Raw genomic sequence first — 16,958 nt, forward strand, 5'->3', positions numbered from 1 at the left:
TGCCTTGATCACATCTGAAACATTGGAACCCTGGAATATTAAGCTGCCAGTCCTGCCCCTCCTGTAGCCAAGTTTCACTAATTGCTATAACGTCATAATTCCACGTGTCAATCTGCACCCTCAACTCATCCACCGTCTCCGCAATACTCCTAGCATTGAAATATATAAACCTCAGAAGGTTTTTACCACCACTCACAACCTTTCTATCAGCGGATTTGCTTAAACTTTCAACATCATTTATTTTCACCCCAGCCACACTGTCAGCTCTGGCACTCTGGTTCCCATCCCCCTGCAAATCTAGTTTTAAGCCTCCCCAATGGCACTAACAAACCTCCCTGAAAATATAAATATATAATTATTGCTAACCTGTTTGATCTATCTATATTTATATTACTGTATTGCATAGTTACTAATAGATATTATTAGTTTATAGCAACACAGGACTCCAAAGTGTTTTCCATCTCTGCTGGTTCTTTATTCCCGTCACGGGATTCATTACACTAGTAATGGCAACTTCACACATTTCTGACCCCTGACATTCCCAAACTTCCCACACACTGCTAGTGTCTTCCATCGTGAAGCAAAATATTCGTTCGGTTCATTCACCATTACCTTGTCCCTCATTACTACCTCTCCAACATCACTCTCCAATGTTCACACCTGCCTTTCTTTTACACGTTATGTATCTGAAGAAGCTTTTAGTATCCTCTTTAAGATTATCGGCGAGCTAACTTTCGTATTCCATCTTGCCTCCTCAATGTTTTTTCAGTTGCCTTCTGTTGGTTTTTAAAAGCTTTCCTATCCTCTAATTTCCCACTAATTTTTGCTGCTAGATTTCTCTTTGGCTTTTATGTTTGCTTTGACTTCACTTGTTAGCCACGGTTGTGTCATCTCTCCTTTGGAATGCTTCTTCCTCTTTGGACTGTACTTATCCTGTGCCTTCCAGAAATTCCAGCAAGTGCTGCTCTGCTGTCATGCTGGCCAGTGTTCTTCTCCAGTCAATACTGACCAACTCCTCTCATGCCTCTTTAATTGCCTTTACTCCACTGTTATGCTGATACATCTGACTTCAGCTCTACTTCTCAAATTTCAGGGTGAATTCCATCATATTATGATTACTAGTCCTCAGGGACCATGAAACTATATTCAGAAGCCTCCTCTGGGCTCTCTCCAATGACAACAAAATAATGAGGGGTATCGATAGGGTAAATGCAATCAGGTTTTTTCCATTGAGGTCATGTGAGACTTGGATCAAGGGTACAGGGTGAAAGGTGAAACGTTTAAGGGAAACAGGAGAGTAACATCTTCACACAGACGATGGTGTGAGGGTGGGACAAGCTGCCAGAGGAAGTGTTCGATTTCAACATTTAAGACAAGTTTGGATAGGTACACATATGGGAGCAATATAGAGGGCCAAGGCCTGAGCAGGTCAATGGGACGAGGCAGAACGATAGTTCTTCACAGACTAGATAGACTGAAGGGTCTGTTTCTGTCCTGTAACACTCTATGATTCTGTCTCAAAATCAGAGCATTTTCAAACAACAAGGTTTCTTTTTGATGCTTGTGATGAAAATCCATTCCTGGTTCTCTTCTGACTCAGCAACAAGTTCAAAGTAAATTTATTATCAACTACATATGTTTCACCAGGTACAACCTGGAGATCCATTTTCTTGCCGGCATACTCGGTTAATCCAAGACCAATAAGAGAAGCAGTGAAAGTCCACACCCAACAGGGTGGACAAACAACAATTTACAAAACACAACAAACTGTGCAATACAAAAGATAAAAATCATAATCAATAATCGATTAGTATCCACAACATGAGAGGAAGAGTCCTTGAAAGTGAGCTATCCACATACAACCTCTCTCTCTCTCTCTTGTCTTTTTACCCCTCGTCTCATCCCCTCCCTCCCTCTCCTTCTCTCACTCTTAAAACTAATCGTGACCCAGCCTGAGGGATGACGGCCATTTACACAAAGTGCCCCTTCTTATCGCCTTCAAAAATATAACCGCAATACTTTTCTATCTCCAAGCAGATTTAGCCTGCACTTTCTCGTCTCTTGTGACCTTCTGCCTGGTCACATAACTTAGAGACAGCAGGTCTATAGGAGGGACACATACTTCACCAGTATCTCATCTCCAAGATGTGGTTTCATGTTCTTCTCCACACTATTACCATTTTCTAAGATGACACCATTTTGTCTTATAGACTTACATTTTGTCTTACAAGTCTGACCAAGGAAGAGCCAACTTTAAATCTTTCCTTAGCAATATGCACAAAATGCTGGAGGAACTCAGCAGGTCAGGCAGCATCCATGGTAATGAACAAACAATGGACATTTTGGGCCGAGACGCTTCTTTAGGGCAGGAAAGGAAGGGTGAAGATGCTAGAATAACAAGATGGGGGAGGAGGACAGAGATTGATCGGTGATAAGGTGATAGGTGAAGCCGGAGGTGTGGGAAATGTTAAGGGCTGGAGAGGAAGGAATCTGATCAGGGAGGAGGGTGGATCATTGGAGAAAGAGAAGGTAGAGGGACACCAGAGGTAAGTGACAGGCAGTTGAGAAGATGTAGAGGCTAGAGTGGAAAATAGAAGTAGAGGTGAGCAGGAGGGAATTTTTTTAGTGGAAGCAGAAATCAATTTTTATGCATCAGGTTGAAAGCTAAGCAGTTGGAATAGAAGGTGTTGAACCTCCATCTGGCAAAAGAGGAGGACATGGACCGACATGTCAGAACAGGAATGGGAATCAGAATTAAATTGTTTTGCCACCTGGAAGTTCTGCGTTTGGTAGATGGAGCGGAAGTGCTCGATGAAGTGGTTCCCCACTTTACAACTGGTCTCACCAATGTAGAGAAGGCTGCACAGTTGATAAACACAGATTTGCAGCTGAAGAGTTGTCCCACCTGGGAGAAAAGTTTGGGGCCCTGAATAGAGGTGAGGGAGGAGGTGTCGCATGTTGATCGCTTGCAGAGATAAATACCAGGAGGGAGATTAGTGGGCACTGTTGAATGGATGAGCGAATTACGAAGGGAGCGAATTCTGCGGAAAGTGAAGAGGGGGAGATGAAGATGTATTCGGTGGGAGGATCCCTTTGGAGATGGTGAAAGTTGTGGAGGATGATGTACTGGATGCAGAGGCTAATGGAATGGTAGTTTTTTGCTTACAATGTTGAAGAGGTCCAATTATAGTCAATCCCTTGTACCACGGGGTTCCATTTGCCTGTCACCTCTCCCCAATGGCTTCAATTATCATTTCCTTACTTATTGGAGTGTAGGGCTGGTGGGCTTTGAGTTCCTGCCTAGTCCCCCTCCAGCAGGGTCTCCACTCTCAGCCTCCTCTCCTGCTCCACCATCTGCCCATCAGCTTTACCACTCTACCCATCGATCACTTACTGGCCCCCTTCACAGTGCTGTCCCCTCACACTACCTTCCCTCACCCCTCTCAGTCCCAATACTGGGTCTTGACCCATAAAATCAACAAGTCCTTCCTGTCAGCAGATGCTGCTCGACCCACTGAGTTCCTCCGGCATTCACCCCTGTCCTGCCTGACTTCACTCTTCCCCACTGAGCCTGAGAACCAGGCTCAGTGTCACCACCTTTGACAGGTGGAATATCAAAGGTAAGTTTTTTATTTTTGTGCAGTGAGTGGTGGGTGTGTGGAACACCCTACCGGGGGTGGTGATAGAGGCAGATACATTAGAGACATTTCAGAGACTCTTAGACAGACACATGGATGATGGAAAGATGGAGGGCTATGTGGGAGGGAAGAGTTTGATTGATCCTGGAGTGCAAAGAACATCGTGTCACAACCATAGATTTGGCAATGCAGGAGCTTGTGAATTTGCACATGTCCAGTAATTATTATTTAATCGTGATAGTATTTAACTCCACACTTGTCGTTGTAGTGCTTGTCGAGACTTGGACAGAGCATAACAACGTTTTGCTGCTGTTTTGCATTTAGCCTTCCCTGAGACATTGGACTTTCAAATCAACTGACTCTGAAGTCTAGTGGTATCCGTTTAATGTTTAGATGTTCTTTTCAGCCGAGGTGTAGGCTTCATTTCCCTTTCAGAGTTTTAGTTATCGGCCCTGTTTTGCCCCAGCATTTATTGTTTTCTTTTCTGTTTAACAATGTTCACATTAATGTCTGTGAACTATCGATCTGCTTCAGTGTCTCTCACTCCACACTTGGGCCAGATCCGAACCATGGTGACACAAAGAGCAACCCTCGCAAAATGCTGGAGGATCTCAGCAGGTCAGGCAGCATCTACACTCACTCGAATCCTCCTACTCCTTATTGTAAACACAACACTGTGCAACTGGGTGTTGAACTTCACAACGAACAGACCCCAGATAGTCAGGATGCATGACCACACCTCCCTCCCCATCATCCCCAGTACAGGAGCCCCCAGGGCTGTGAGCTGAGCACACTGCTGTACACTCTGCTCACACACCACTGTGTGGCCAAACACCCGAGCTATCACATTGTCAAGTTCACCGATGGCATGACAGAGATGGGGCTCATCTGCAACAGTGATGAGATGACTTAGAGAGGAGTGGAAGAACTTGAGTCCTGGTGCCAGGGAAATAACCTCCTGCTTAATGTCAACAAGACAAAGGAGATGGTTATCAACCGCAGGAGAACTGGCAGCACTCACACCCCTCTTTACATCACCAGCACAGCAATGGAAATTGAAAACAGTTTCAAACTCCTGGGAGTGCACATCACAGACAACCTCTCATGGTGTCAGAACACATCCTACACAGTCAAGAAAGCTCATCAGTGCCTCTACTTTCTGAGGAGGTTGATGAGAGCAGGACTTGGCACATCCATACCCACATTATTCTGCAGATGTGGACTAGGAAGCATCCTGACAAGCTGCATCATTGCTTGGAACAGAAACTACACTGCAATGGAGAGGAAAGCTCTACAGCTGGTAGTCAAAACGCCCCAATACATCACTGGTACCAGCCTACCAACCCCCCCACACCCCCCATCAAGAACATAGATATAGAAAGGTGCTGGAAAAGGTCCAGTAACATCGTGATGGATCACAGTTCACCCTGCTCATGGATTGTTTGTCCCACTCCCATCGGAGAGGAGACTATGTAGCATCCACACTAGGACCACCAGACTGCAACACAGTTACTTTCCCCGAGCAGCAAGGCTGATCAATACCTCCATCAACTAACTCTATCACTACTTTATTATTTCTTGTCAGTCTCCTATGTACAGCCTAGCATTATTTTATGGCATAGTCAATTTATATGTAATTTATGTATTTATATTTACTGTAATTTATAGATATTATGTGTTATTTATCTTCCATGTTTTACTTTTCTGCTGTATGAGATCTAGAATAACAATTATTCCACTTCCTTTACACTTGTATACAGGAAATGCCATTAAACTATCTTGAATCATGAAGATGCCTTGGGATTTTCCTGATCCTACCCACCAAAACCGTACCCCAGGCCATTTTAAAAGTTTTTCCCCCCAACCAGGCTGGTAATCTGATCAACCATTCTAGTTATTCCCCCACCCTCTCTATCTATTAATCCAACACTGCACTTTGAACCCTATTTTAATAATGTTGTTTACATAGTGAAATCATGTATACTTTGTTCCACAGCTGTACTTTAATTTTATTGTTCTATAATTATTTATTATCATTGTATGTTGCTTCTTGTTGTATGTGACACCATCACACAACAAATTCCTCATACATTTTACATGAACTGTATATGGTGAATAAAGTTGATCCTCAACCGTTTCCTTCACATCCACAGAATCTGCTGTTGGTTCTCCTAACCAATAAATTCCCTATCAAACCTGCTCCTTCCCCTTCTCCCCCCAACTCACCTTCCTCTCTGAACCACCCAGGCAGACTCAGTCTCTTGGGGATCCGCCTTTCTCCAGTCTCCAATGTCTATTTACTGACTGCTGCCAATTAACGAATTAACCAATAACTTTTCACCAATCAGTTTAATACTGCGCCTCTTTGGGCTGCTGCCAGCTGAAATTGTATGGGAAATCCTGCAATTCACTGTTTTTTGGTAGTTTTATGATATTTCTTTGCAACTTCTGATAAAAAAAACGATGTGAAAAAGTTTGCCGTGTAGAGTAGTACCTAACGTTGCAGAAAGTTCCATCAGCACCAGCACATCCATGATGTTACATCCTGTGTTCCCACTGAGAACGGTAGGTATGGTATATGCAGCAGATTACCTCCCGGTGTTCCCACCTTCACGGACCCCTCGAGTGCACTGAGATCCCTCTGTATCTCAATACACCCAGCGTCTAACCATTTGGTAAGTCGAGCCTCCTGTTCCCAACCACACACTTGTCTGTATTGGACCCATCACCTGGTACACCGCCCAACATCTGCCTTTGTCTACCGCGCTGTCTCTGGTGTGCACGTTTCCGGCCGACACCCCACCCTCTGCCTCTGCTGGAACCGGAGCGTGTGTGTGTGTGTGTGTGTGTGTGTGTGTGTGTGTGTGTGTGTGTGTGTGTGTGTGTGTGTGTGTGTGTGTGTGTGTGTGTCTCTCTCTCACGCTTTCAACCTTTAATCTCTGGGCATGTCCCGCACCCCTTCCAAACTCAGATCACACAAAAATACAACAGCAATGGACCATTCGGCCCCCCGATCCTGTCCCGCTAATCACTTACCTGTGGTCCGTATGCAATTCCCACGATTACTTCAGTTAACTGACTTCCGCCTTGAATGAGTGAAAGATAAAGCGATTAGACACAAGTACATTAAAACATACAGTGCCCACTCAGAGTTGACTAATTGTATTGTGTACATTGGCAAGTGGGGAGAAACTGGAGCTCTTTTAAAGGGATCTTACAGTAGGTTAAAATGTGGCCACGACACAGTCACGGGAGAATATCCAAACTCCTTACGGAGAACGGAATTAAACCCCGATTTTACGATTATCGTACAGCATTACTTCAGCCGCTACGCCACCGTGTCGCTCCGTTCATGTGAGAAATTAAATCTCACATCACTTACTGATGGCTGGAGGTGCCCAAGCTGATGTCCAAAAACCCTGACCGCACCGTATCTCACCCCTTCCTCTTTCACGGCCCCATCCGCTGTGCCGGCTCCGTGCTGTTCCACACTTACCCTGAGAGATCCGAGCGCTCTCCAGCCAAGGTGAGCATAGGCTTGGTGATGTTGCGGCCGTGAATATAAAGAGTGACTGTTTCCGGGGGCGGGGTATCGGCTGGAGATTTCTCCCATTCTGATTTGCCCCCCACAAAAGTTTAGTCACAAACAGTACGCAATAAATTAGGTCTTCATAAACTATTTACAGTTACAACAGATACCTGGTACGCTCACCCTCTTTTTGTTTTAAAAACTAATCTTTATTCACAATAAAATACAAAAGAAGCAACGGCGCATCTCTTACATTCATCCTGAATACAGTCCATACGACATGGGAGTCGAATTCAGCCATTCCCTCCCAGCCCCATTTTCCTGCTGTTCCCGGAAACTTTTAATGCACTGGCTAATCAAGAACCTATCAACTTCCACTTTAAATATACCAATGAATTACGCATACACATCTTTTGCTACAAGCGCGCAAAAGAATTTAAACTGCGCACAAAATGTTGTCACCCTCTACCTCATTGGCATCAGCGCCGATAAAATGCATTCACCAGCACCCCCCACCAGCAGTTTTCATATTTTATTCTTACACAGCATTGAATAACAAGAACTTGGCTAGCAGGTTCAATGATTTAGGAAAACAAACAAGAAGTTGGTCTTGATTGTGCGAGGGGTGGAGTTCAGCAATATGGAGGTTCTTCAGCAGTTGTTGGGCTGCTGAGGTCAAACCTGGAATGCTGCACATTCAGTCAGACGCCAATTTAGGTACCTCCTGTAATTAATAAAGTGGCTTCTGAATCTATGTTCATGGTCCCTCAGGGAGAAGTAATCATAATATGATGGAATTCACCCTGAAATTTGAGGTGCAGAGCTGAAGTCAGATGTATCAGTATCACAGTGGAGTAAAGGGAATTACAGAGGCATGAGAGGAGTTGGTCAGTATTGATTGGAAAAAAACACTGACAGCAGAGCAGCAATGGCTGGAATTTCTGGAAGCAACTTGGAAGGCACAGGATATGTACATCCCAAAGAGGAAGAAGTATTCCAAAGGAAAGATGACACAACTGTGGCTAACAAGTAAAGTCGAAGCAAACATAAAAGCCAAAGAGGAGGCATATAACAGCAAAAATTAGTGGGAAGCTGGAGGATTTGAAAGCTTTTAAAAACAAACAGAAGGCAACTGAGAAAAAACATTGAGAAGGCAAGATGGAATACAAAAGTTAGCTCGCCAATAATTTTAAAGAGGATACTAAAAGCTTCTTCAGATACATAATGTGTAAGAGAAAGGCAAGTGTGGACATTGGAGAATGATGCTCTAGGGGTAGTAATGAGGGACAAGGAAATGGTGGATGAAATGAATGAGTATTCTGCATCAGTCTTCACTATGGAAGACACTAGCAGTGTGCTGGAAGTTTGAGAGTGTCAGGGGTCAGAAATGTGTGAAGTTGCCATTACTAGCGAGAAGATTGCTGGGAAACTGAAAGGTCTGGACCAGCTGCTGTACAGCCCCAGGTTCGAAAAAAGTGGCAGAACAGATTGTAGAGCATTAATAATCATCTTTCCAGATCACTAGATTCTGGCATGGTTCCATAAGACTGGAAAATTGCAAGTGTGTGTGTGTGTGTGTCTAAGAGACTCTTAAATGTCCATAATGCATCTGAGTATATCCCCATCCCTGGCAGTATATTCCATGCACCCAACATTCAGAGTAAAAAATACTTGTCCCTCATGTCCCTCCAATACTCTCCTCCAATCTGCTTAAAGTTATGTCCTCTTGCATTACCCATTTCTGCCCTAGGAAAATGTCTCTGGCTGAACATTCTTCCACATCCTTCCTATAATGAGGGGATCAGGACTAAACACAAGAGAAAGAGTTTTGTTTTCCTGTAGATGTGGTTAAAACTGTCTGCTGCTGTTTCCCGGAAAGGCAGCTCCACATCTTGTTTCACTTTCGATATGATTAGTTTGCAACTGCAAAAATACAAAAACAACATCTCTTCAATTATAAAAACCTTTGAACATAGAACAGCAGGGTACAGTACAGTAAAAAGTCCTTCTCCCTCCATATTGTGCCAAATTAATCAAATACAACAACTGATTCCCTCTGCCTATGCAATACCACATCCTTTGATTTCATCTACATTCACATACTTATCTAAAAGCCTCTTCAATGTACCTGTCGTCAATATCTGCTGAGGCAGCCCATTCCAGTCACCCACAGCTCCTTGTAAAAAAAAATCTTGCCCCACACAGCTCCTTTCAACTTGTGTCCTCTCATGTCAAATGCATGCCCTCTGGTATGAGACATTTCAAGCCAGGTGCTTTTCCATTTCCTTTTTTCCATGGTTTTATGTCCTCTCCTTTCAGATTTCCCCTTCTCAAGCCCTTTATCTCTTCCACCAATCTTTACTTCACCCCTCCCCCTCTCCAGGTTTCACCTATCACCTACCATCTTATATGTCTTCCTTCCCTTCCCCTGTCCTCTTACGCTGACTTCTCCTCTTCATTCCCAGTCCTGAGTAAGGGTCTTGACTCAAAACGTCGACTGTTTACTCTTTTCCATCGATGCTGCCTGGCATGCTGAATTCCTCCAGCATTTTGTGTGTGTTGCCCTGGGTAATGACTGGTGTGTGTGTTCCTTCTAATTCCCTTGCTGAATCCTGTGGAATCCTGTGGTTATCTTAACTATAAACCTACTGATTCCTTCCGTTATCTTGACAATACTTCTTCCCACCCAGTCTCTTGTAAAAATGTTATTCCTTTTTCTCAGTTCCTTTGTGTCCACTGTATCTGTTCCCAGGATGTGGCTTTCCTTTCCAGGACAAAGAACGGGGTTTCCCTTCCTCCACCATTGGTGCTGTCCTCCCCCTCATCTCCTCCATTTCCCAAACATCCACACTCACTGAATTTGCTGTGGTGTGTCAGCACAATGTGCAATATGAACCAACTTTCAACAATGATAAGGTCACATAATTAAAGACAAAATAAATTTAACATTTGAAATATGGATATGGAATAAAATGTATAGAAATACATATGCACCAGCAGTTACAATGTCAACAGTATTATAAAAGTTGTTTAAAAGTGTAAACATTTCAGTGCAGTGACGGAGGAAATAGAGAGAGCGGGGTAGAGAGTTCACTAGAATGGCTGATCAGGTTAAGCCTTATTTGGAGTTTTACCTCCATGAAAGACAAGTCCTTGCTTGCCTGACATGGGTTTGTTATATAACTCGATATATGGACCTATAACAATTGCTTCATGTAGAGTTATAATGATGTGACTGATTATAAAGCACTATTTACCAGAAATCGGTGTGTATGAGGTGTCCAGGGAGGGGTAGCACCTCTGGTGAAGGGGCTTGTCGTGTCCAGTCTGGGGCAGCTCACTCACCATTGGCCTCCTCCCACCAGACACTCAGTTCTCTCCTGAGGCTCCAGGTAGCTGTTTGCATGTGACAGTGGCCACTCCTCTTCAGCAGGTGAGCTAAACCAGGTGAGAGTAGCTGGCGGCCTCATACCTGAGTGAGACAGGGACATGCTTGTCCCCGCATGTGAAGATTTGAGTACTGCACTGCCCCCGAAAACATCTTCCTTGACTGGGCGAAGGTGCTCCCCAGTGTTGTGTTACTTCCTTCTACAATCTCTCTGCTGGCTTCTGGCCTGACCAGCATTTCCCCAGCCAAAATCCCATGTATTTTTGCAAAAGGGAAAGCACGTTAGCTGCCTCTAGAGTATTCCTAAAGTTAAAACCCAGCTCCCGCACTTCCTTCTCCCTTCTATTAATAACTTTCCGAAGTATCTATGCCTCAGTATGTGCCAGCATCCCCAGCAGTGCATTCCAGATACCCACCACACTGTCGATGTTTCGGGCCAAGACCCTTCGTCAGGACTAACTGAGGGAAGAGCTAGTAAGAGATTTGAAAGTTGGAGGGGGAGGGGGAGATCCGAAATGATAGGGGAAGACAGGAGGGGGAGGGATGGAGCCAAGAGCTGGACAGGTGATTGGCAAAAGGGATATGAGAGGATCATGGGACAGGAGGCCCAAGGAGAAAGAAAAGGGGGAGGGGGGAAGCCCAGACGATGGTCAAGGGGTATAGTCAGAGGGACAGAGGGAGAAAAAGGAGAGAGAGAAAGAGAAAGAATGTGTGTATATAAATAAATAATGGATGGGGTACGAGGGGGAGGTGGGGCATTAGCTGAAGTTTGAGAAGTCAATGTTCATCCCATCAGGTTGGAGGCTACCCAGATGGAATATAAGGTGTTGTTCCTCCAACCTGAGTGTGGCTTCATCTTGACAGTAGAGGAGGCCGTGGATAGACATATCAGAATGGGGCCGTGGATAGATGTGTGAAGATTTGAGTACTGCACTGCCCCTGAAAATATCTTCCTTGACTGGGCGAAGGTGCCCACCAGTGTTGTGTTACTTCCTTCTACAAACTCTTTGCTGGCTTCTGTCCTGACCAGCATTTCCCCAGACAAAATCCCATGTATTTTCACAAAGGGAAAGCACTTTAGCTGCCTCTAGAGTATTCCTAAAGTTAAAATCTGGCTTCTGCACTTCCTTCTCTGTCCTGTTATTAATTTTCCAAAGTATCTATGCCTCAGTATGTGCCACCATGCCCAGCAGTGCATTCCAGATACCCACCACACTGTGTATAAAACTTACCTCTCACATTTCCCCGAAACTTTACTCTAATTGGATGTTCTCCATCATTCCAGATATAGCATCCTGGTAAATTTACTGAGCCCACTCTAAACCTTCCACATCAGGTTTAATAACAACAGCATACGTCATGAACTTTGTGGCAGCGGTACAACGAGATATGTAATAATGAAAGGAAAAGGAGTTGTGAATTACTTTAAGTATATATATGAAATAGTTATATTAAATATGTAGTGCAAAAATAGAAATAAAAGATGTAGTGAGGTAATATTCATTCAGAAATCAGATGTCAGGGGAAGCAGCTGTTCCTGAATCATTCAGCGTCTGCCTTCAGGCTCCTCCTGATGGTAGCAATGAGAATAATGACCTGGGTGATGGGGTTCCTTAAAGATGGACGCTGCCTTTTTGAGGCATCGCTCTTTGAAGAAGTCCAGGGGATTACAGAGGCTCGTGCTCATGATGGAGCTGACTAAGTTTACAAATTTTTGCATCTTATTTGGATCCTCTGCAGTAGCTCCCCACCCCACCCCTGCCAAACATACGAGATGGTGATGCAGCCAGTTAGAACGCTACAGAAATTTTTGAGTCTTTTAAATCTCCTCAAAATCCCAATGAAATATAGTCGCTGTCGTGCCTTCTTTGTAGCTACATCGATATGTTGAGTCTAAGTTGGATCCTCAGAGATATTAACAGCCTCATCACCATCTGAAATTCTGCCATCAATGGTTGTATCTTCAGCAAATTTACAGATGTCATTTGAGCTGTTCCTAGCCACACTGTCATGGGTGTAGAGAGAGCAGAGCAGTCGGCTAAACAAAGACCCCTGAGGTGCACCAGTGTTGATTGTCAATGAGATGGAGATGTTATTCCCGATCTGTACAGGTTGGTCTTCTGGTGAGGAAGTTCAGGATCCAGTTGCAGAGGGAGGAACAGAGGTTCAGGCTCTAGAGCTTTTTGATCATAACTGCAAGAAAGATTTTGTTAACTGCTGAGCTGTAGCCAATAAGCAGCATCCTGACGTAGGTATTTTTGTTGTCCAGGTGATCCAAGGCTACGTGAAGAGCCAATGCGGCCATTTTAGACCCACTGTGGCAATCGGCCAATTGCAGTAGGTCCAGGACCTCACTGAGACAGGAGTTAATTCTAGTCATAGCCAACCTCTCAAAAAACTTCATCACTGTAGATGTGAGTGCCACTGGGCAATAGTCATGAAGGCAGCTCACACTGCTCTCCTTGGGTACCTGTATTATTGCAGTCCTTTTGAACCAGGAGGGAACTTCCAACCGTAGCAAGGAGCAATTGAAAATGTCTTTGAACACACCCGCCAGTTGGTTGGGAACTCTTTATAGAGCCCTACCAGGTACTCCATTAGGGCCCGTCGCCTTGCAAGGGTTCACCCTCCTGAAAGACAGCCTGATGTTGGCCAGAACTCACAGTACTCGAAGTGCAGTCTAACTAGAGTGTTGTAGAGCTGCAACGTTACCTCACAGCTTGTTAACTCAGCTCTCCAACTAATGAAGGCCAACGCACCAAACACCTTCTCAACCTCCTTATCAACTCTGAGCGATGAACGCACATGAACCCCAAGATCCCTCTGTTTCTCCACACTACTAAGAATTCTGCCATTGACCTTCTACTCTCCCTTCAAGTTCAAACAGTCAAAGTGAATCAATTCACACTTTTCTGGATTGAACTCTGAGCTGAGCTCTGCATCTGAACAATAATCTGTTGTAACCTGCAATATCCATCCACAGCTTCACCAACCTTTATGTCATGTCCAGACTTACTAACCCACCCATCCACTTCCTCATCCAAGTCATTTATAAATTTCAAAGAGCAGAGATCCCTGAAGATAATCCTGTGGAACCCCACAGGTCACCAAACTTCAGGCAGAATATTTACAATGAATCCCGTCTTCAGTGGGCTTGCTGAATCTAACCCACGCAGCTATATTTCCATAAACCCATGCCCCATGGTGTTCTGGATGAGACAACCACAGGGAGCCTTGTCAAACTCCTGAGTGAAATCCATATACACCACAGACACAAATCTACCTTCATCAATCTGAAATGAAATGAAATATCTTTATTGTCATTGCATAGTGCAATTTGTTATGCACCAGTACAGTGAAAATGAGTTTGCAACTCTCGTACTCAATGCTATAAAACAAATAAAATAAATAAACAATAAATAAAATCAAGTAACCATCCAGTACAAGCAATGTCCAGCAGTACAAAAGCACGACTCAGATGCATGACAGCCATAAAACTAGTATTAAAGTAGCAATGTAACAAATTTATGGATGATGCTTGATCGATTGGTTCAGAGCAATTATAGCTCTGGGGAAAAAGCTATTTCTCAGTCTGGAAGTGCGGGCATAGAAAACCTTATAATGTCTGCCAGATGGAAGAAGTTCAAACAGATGATTGCATGGGTGTGTATTGTCCTTACAGATGTTTGTAGCTTTCCTTAGGCAGCGAGAGCTGTAGGTGTCCTTCAGGGCTAGGAGCTGTGTCCGGATGATCTTCTGTGTGCTAGAGATGACTCGCTGAAGTGCTTTCCTATCAACTACTGTGAAACTGAGATACCACACAGAGATGCAGTATGTTAAGATGCTCTCTATGGTGCAGCAGTAAAAGGTCACCAGCACCTGTTCAGGTAGACCAGCTTTCTTCAGCTTCCTGAGGAAAAACAAGCATTGCTGTGCTTTCTTAACTATTGTTGTGGTGTTAGTGGACCATGTAAGGTCTTCTGAGATCTGTATTCCCAGTAACCTGAAACTGGACACTCTTTCCACTATGTCTCCATTAATGTAGACGCTTCCTCAAAGATGTCAACCAGGCTCATGGCTCGCCTTTTACAAATCAATGCTGAATATCCCTAATCTGCCTCTAAATTCCTGTTCCCGAAGAATCCTCTCCTTTAGTTTGCCCACCACACTCCCAAGTCTCACTGGTCAATAATCACCATGATTAATCATACTTATTAATGTCTCTTTCCCTAAATGAACAGTAAAGCATATTATTCATCACAGACCTCTTGTATGTCTCTGACTCCAGGCACAAGTTCCCAGTTTATCCCTGAGTGGCCCTACCCTCACTCTCATCATCCTCCAGTACTTTACATTATTTTCCTTAATTCTACCCACCAAGACCTTCTTGAGCCCCTTCAGCTTTCCTCAGTCCCTTCTTAAGCACCATCTTGGCTCCCTTTTAACTTTTAACTTCCAGCCGCACTGACTCTGCAGATAATCCCTCACAACAGAACTTAACATAGAACGTCAAACAGTACAGCACAGGATCAGACCCTTCAGCTCAGAATGTTGTGCTGAACCAATGTAAAGTAAATTCTAAAAACACAAAAACTATTCCATCCTACCTGCACAATGTTCATATCCCTCCATCTTCCTCATATTCATGAGCTGATCTGAATATCTCTTAAAAGCCTCGAGTATATTTGCCTCTACCATCATACCAGGCAACAGATTCCAGGCATCCTCCACTCTGAGTGAAAAAAATCACCCCTCACATCCCTGATAATTCTACCCCCTCTCACCTTCAGTACATGCCCTCTGGTATTAGACATTTCTACCCTGGGAGAAAGATGCTCCCTATCTACTCTATTTATGCTCCTCATAAACAAATACACCTCTACCAGATTTTCCCTCAGCCTCCGACACTCAAAAGGAAAGAACGCAAGTTTGTCCCATCTAGCATCCTGGTGAACCTCAACTGCACCCTCTCCAATGCCTCAACATCCTTCTTATAGTGGGGTGATCAGAACTGCATGCAATACTCCAGATGTGACCAAACTTGTCTGTGTCTGGGACAAAGACACAGGAAGGAAAAGTCAATGTGAATCCTACTAACCTTTCAAAATTCCTTTTCTGAAAGTTCTGTAGGACTATTAACACTAAGGTATCGTCCTATCTTAAAAGTTTCTTCCCTTATACATCTAATCTGATCGACCATTCTAGTCTTAGGTCTTACATCTGGTGTCACCAATGAAAACAGAAAGTATTGCATATTCGTACTTTAACAGATTACCAGTGGTCGTAGACTACAGCCAATGAGCTTTTCTGCTGATCTGACAGGTCACTGTAGTTTTTGTATGTTGTGGGAGGATGCTGCAGCAAACCGGACAGTAGAGGCTGATGTGAGGATGCTCTCTATGACGGCCATGTAGAATTGCATCAGTACGTTCTGGGGAAGATGGAATTGTACCAGTTGCAGCAAATACATCCTCTGCTGAGCCTTTTCGTTAATCAAGGAGATACAGTTTTCTGACATGGGCTCCTTGAGAATGGATATTGCTTTCGTGCGAGAGAGTTCTTTGTAGATGTGCTCAGTGGTGGGGAGGGCTTTCCTGTGATGGCTGTATGCACTACCATAACCACAAGAGATTCTGCAAATGCTGGGAATCTAGACCTATACATATAAATGCTGGAGCAACACAGCAGATCAGGGGAATAAACAGTCAACAACTTTGTACACTTTTTTTGTTCAAGGGCATTGGTGTGTATGTACCAGGCTGGGATGCAGCCAGTCAGTATACACTCCACCGCACATCAATATAAGTTTGACAAAGTTTTAGATGACATGCCAGATCTCTGTAAACTTCAAACAAAGTAAAGGTGCTGCCGTGTTTTCCTTGTAACGGCACTTATGTGCTGGTCCCAGGTCAGATAGTCTGAAATGATCATAACAAGGAATTGAAAGTTACTGACCTTCTCCACCTCTGACCCACAGTGTATTGTGATTGTTCTTGCTTTTTGATATTTGCTCAGTTGAGACAGGAGGGATGCCAGGCGGGATAGGAGAATGCTCCTCTTGCAGGATGTGGGATGGCAGGGAGATCTCCAGTGTCTCTGATCACTACAACTGTGAGAAGTGCTCCCTGATGCAGCTTCTAACAATCCAGATTAAGGAGTTGGAGCTGGAACTGGATGAACTCCGGGTCTCTCGGGAGTCTGAGCGGGTGACAGGACCTAAAGAGAGGTACTTAATCCAAGGTGCAGGACACAGGATATTGGGTGACAGTCAGACAGGGGAAAGGGTTAAACAGCCAGTGCAGAGTACCCCTGTGTCCAACCCCTCAACAAAAGGTATATCAGTCGGCACCCCATACCAGACAGTGATGCAGCCTCTCAGAATGCTCTCCACGGTACATCTATA

The 16,958-nt window shown here is 44.2% G+C and overlaps 1 protein-coding gene across 3 annotated transcripts in view; it reads right to left on the reverse strand.

Moving 5' to 3' along the window:
* LOC140201127 (uncharacterized) overlaps positions 1-16,958 on the reverse strand; it is a 105,921-nt gene that overhangs the window by 25,552 nt on the left and 63,411 nt on the right. The window contains exons 1-2 of one of the 3 annotated variants that reach the window (XM_072264754.1): positions 7,135-7,200; positions 6,675-6,724 (exon numbers count right to left, since the gene is read on the reverse strand). The gene's annotated coding sequence lies outside the window, so the exon portion shown is untranslated. Of the gene's footprint in view, positions 1-6,674; positions 6,725-7,020; positions 7,101-7,134; positions 7,201-16,958 lie in introns of those variants that run through there. The other 2 variants (XM_072264755.1, XM_072264753.1) reach the window with 2 other exon arrangements.

The sequence above is a fragment of the Mobula birostris genome, chromosome 8, assembly GCF_030028105.1.
Source record: "Mobula birostris isolate sMobBir1 chromosome 8, sMobBir1.hap1, whole genome shotgun sequence".
Lineage (NCBI taxonomy): Eukaryota > Metazoa > Chordata > Chondrichthyes > Myliobatiformes > Myliobatidae > Mobula > Mobula birostris.